Here is a 4,222-nt window from a genome sequence, read left to right on the forward strand (position 1 = left end):
CTTCTGAGTCTTGGCGACTCCAAACTACACTATCAACAGCGGCGAGCCTCAACTCAGCCGAGTGAGTGACGGCACCGCTGTCTAATGAGAGGTGACTGTGGGCGGGCTACATCAGCCAATCAGCACCCTCATGAGTGAGTGAGGCGTGACTTGATTGGTGAGAGCCATCAGGGACATACCCTAGCAACAGCCCGAGCGACCCGCCCCTTGAATCCGCTGATTGGTCCGACGGGGGGAGAGTCGAGCTCTGATTGGTTGGAATGAATTCTGGGCCGTGTGTCGTGGTTGAACTTGGGGTGTAGCTGTGTGTGTGGTTGCCAAATTCGATAACTTCTGCAAAGAAGAACGCCTTTCGTGTTTGAACCGTGAAATAAACGTCGTGTAACGGCCGTGTCGTCATCAAGGTTCTGGTATACTCGTCAGCTATTTGTCATAAGACTGTGGCGTAAGTAGAACTACCCACAGCAATTGTGTGTTCCTCATTTCCTGTCCAAGTAATTGTGAAAGTGTTGTATGAGGCAGCAGAATATTGCAAGCCTTTATTTATTCCAATGTCACTTTTTTTTATTATTATTATTAATGTGTATGGGTTACTCATACAGATATATTCAATTCAATTTAAGATACCCACAATGTGCGTTACAGCTAATTTCCACTAAATTATGACTATACACAAGGCAGCTTGAGATATCTACAATTTAAAGCTTTAGTGTGTAACATTTTGCCCCTTTGGATAAGTGTATAATCGCTTGTACTTAAAGTAGGGTGGCCATAATTATGTCCAGATTTAGGCCAGAACACAGCATAACTTTCAATTCCCTAAGATCTAATAAAAAACAATTGGCTGGAAAAGCAGTGCCGATAAAATATGTCTGATATTTCATTGGTTGAAAACGTAAACACGGCTTCCATGTGTGCTTCCTGTTCCTGAAGTATCTCGGTATCACTGTATCATCATACAGTAATAAATTATGGGAGCTTTATGGAGGACGAGATTTCCAGTGTAATAATGCCTTTCATGCAACATGCACATGAATTATAATGAGTCAAATTAACATTTGAACTATTTTTAACTTTTCTTTTGCTTAGTTAAATATGTATTTAGTTATCAGAGAGGGGGAAACAAATCATCCAGCTCTCACCCATCGGCTTTGTATATACTGTGAGGCTGCAGCTGAACTGTGAGAGCGAACGAGGTGTCACCACCGCTGGAGCAAAGGAAGAATTGTGAATATCTCAGCAGGTGTGCCTGCAGATTGGAAATGTGGGTTGCCCTGCATGGCAAGCAGTTATATACCAGCAGCCAGATGTTTGCACATTATACTGTTGGAGTAGATTCTGAAGAAATCATGAAGGCGTAACAATGAAACAAGTGACATTCAAAGTGAATGATGAGGAAAAGCCCCCCAGAGGACCAAAACCACAAAGATTGTTTTCGTTGTAATTTATTGGCAATATATGTGTCGACTGGATGCTTACAGAGGGGGGGGGCTTGCAATGCAAACTGTTTATTATAGATTGTATGAATTCTCTCTTTCAGTCTGTAGCTGTCGGCTTCGCAGATTTGTGTTTTTTGCAGAAAGGCAACAATATAGACATAGAGTGGTGCTAAAAATAATACTTAATGCTGTACACATTTAGTAGTATACACAAGTGCTAAATTATTAAAATGACTGCATAAAACCGAGAAGTGTTCCTTATTTTTGTCAGTAAACGTGTATATTTTAAAAATTGAATTATGTGGGAAGAAATATAATATATATATAATATATTAGAGTGACATAGGACTGTAAATGTGTACACAAACATTTACAAAACAAAAAAAATTACAATTCTATTTGTTTTACTAAGTTGAAGCCATGCAGAAAACCACACTCAGCTGCAAATGAAACTGGATGAATTTAAGTATGTCAAAGAGCTTATTTCCTGTCTTTCGCCTGTTGTCACTCTGCATGAATCGGGTTCTTTCAAAATTCACGTTTATCGCAGTAATTATTTCTGCTACAAAAGCATTGTTGCCGTGATGCGGACATCTTAAAAGGCCCTAATGATGTTGACGTAGGCTGTATGTTGTGTTAACAATCTGGCTCCTCGCCAGCGTACCGTATAATTTACTGTGTACGGATCGGAACAGGGGGAACCATTCATTTGTTAGTGTCGCCGCTTTAAGGTGAATAGAACACAACTATTTGTTTATGATTTGATTTGATTTGGTCACAGGAAAACAACTCTACCCCGTCTGGTCTGTGTATGTTTGCCGTGGTGGCGCAAGGACACGGTAAACAAGAGACCGCATGCTTAACTGAAACTGAGTACACTCATAGTAAGAATATAACTCAGTCACACACACACGGTCCAGCATGTGTCACCACAACTAAGTTTTTGCGATTTCTCTGAGCAGATCTGGTGTTATAATATGTTTGCACGCTCATTACTATTCCTGGGGTAATTATGGAGAAGTTATGCAACTCGTGCACACTTCTAGTCATAGGCCCACATGCAGTCATGTCACACTGTGCCACTGAACTCTGTACATGTATCGTGTCGAGTCACACGGGGTGTTTGCCCTCTTTAGCTTTTGTTATGTGAAAGACTCACATCAGCAAGAAAGCTGTCCTCGACCTTGCAAGGATCTTTTATGGAAGATGTGTGCATGTTTACGTTTCAGTCAAAAGTGTCCACTCTGCATTATTTTTAGTCCTATCTGCCTCCTTTGCTGCTACATTTGCTGTAATTGTTCAATGTCATGGTTTTGAGCAAGTTACAGCAACAGTTTAGGCCACTAACTTAATCCTGTGTTAATCCTATACATTTTTCAATTCAATTTTATAATCATTTTTAAAGGTGCGTTATGTAATAAATCTAAAGCAACTGGCCATAAAATCCTCCTAATATGTCACAGGGACTCAGGAATAATGTTCATATAACAAACTGAACTCACCAACAACAACAGTACAGACAAAATATTTGCATTAAAAAAAAAGGTTTTTTGAGTTTTGAAATCATGTTTTGGCATGTGGCGCCACCTATCGCAGTCTACCAATCATTGCAGTCAATAGAGTCTCAGCTGCCAAAAAAAGAAACCTAAAAGACCTCGGTATTTTGAATTTGAATGTAGTAACCCTTTTTGGCCACATTCTTACACATGGCATCTTTAATTATAGTGCAAATTCCCCTTGCATTTTTTTTATCCAAACAATGTTAAAATCAGCACTGCATCCGTCCACCATATATCCGTCGCATTTCTACAGATATCCCTTGCATATCTCGTCTAACTGGCCAGCAAAGTTACCGTAATAACCGCACGTCGGTGTCGACGTGCAACTTCTCCGCTATTCAGAAACCGCTGGAATTTTTCCCAATAGCGCAAAACGTTGCATAACTACAGTAATGCAGAGAGTGCGCGTGTGCAAGCGCATTGTCAGCGACACGCTCGGGGTTTAAAGTGTTAAACGATTAAAGGCGCCGTGTGTAGTATTTAGTACCATCTATTGGCGAAGTTGCATATTGCAGCTAAATCTCTCTCATGTCACCTTTGCCTTCCAGCTATGTTGGCGTACCTATTCAGTTATCATTATCAACTCATTGTAATGATTCATCTGATTATAATGACTCAAATTGACATTTGCAACTTCAATCTTTAACTGCAAGAACAGGTGAGTGTCGATTCTTGCAGATGTCTGTAATTCTGTCTCTAACTGTCATTCTGACTAGTCAAGTATTTGCCATTTCTTTTTTTTTATTTTGTATTTCTTGTCCAAACATGTCAAGTGAACTGTTGGGCAGTTATGTGATTAACAGACAGTTGTTCCTTGAATCAATAGAAAAGATAACCAAACTATAGTCACATGACTATATGACTATTTCTTTGGCAAATTTAAGGCTTTGTAAAAAAAAAAGTAAAGTAAAAATATTGAATTGCCATGCTAGTGAAAGGTGTTTGTGAGTGGGGAAACAGCACAGAAATTCGACCATCCTTTTGCATCATATTAAAGGAAATAGCCTTTGTCCCTCCCGTTGCATGCTTCTATTTTTAGTCTTATCATCTGCTCTCTGGTCATAGCGGCTCAGGCCTTGCATTGCTTATTGCCTTAAGCCTGTCGGCGGGCGAAAAACACTCCTCTCGCTGCTCCGTCTTTGTTGTCTTCCATTTCACAGAGACATCTTGATCCTGTTGTTGACACACCAGTGAGCAGCTGCCCTCATCACATCGTCACTGACC

This window comes from Microchirus variegatus (assembly GCF_963457635.1).
Source record: "Microchirus variegatus genome assembly, chromosome: 23".
Lineage (NCBI taxonomy): Eukaryota > Metazoa > Chordata > Actinopteri > Pleuronectiformes > Soleidae > Microchirus > Microchirus variegatus.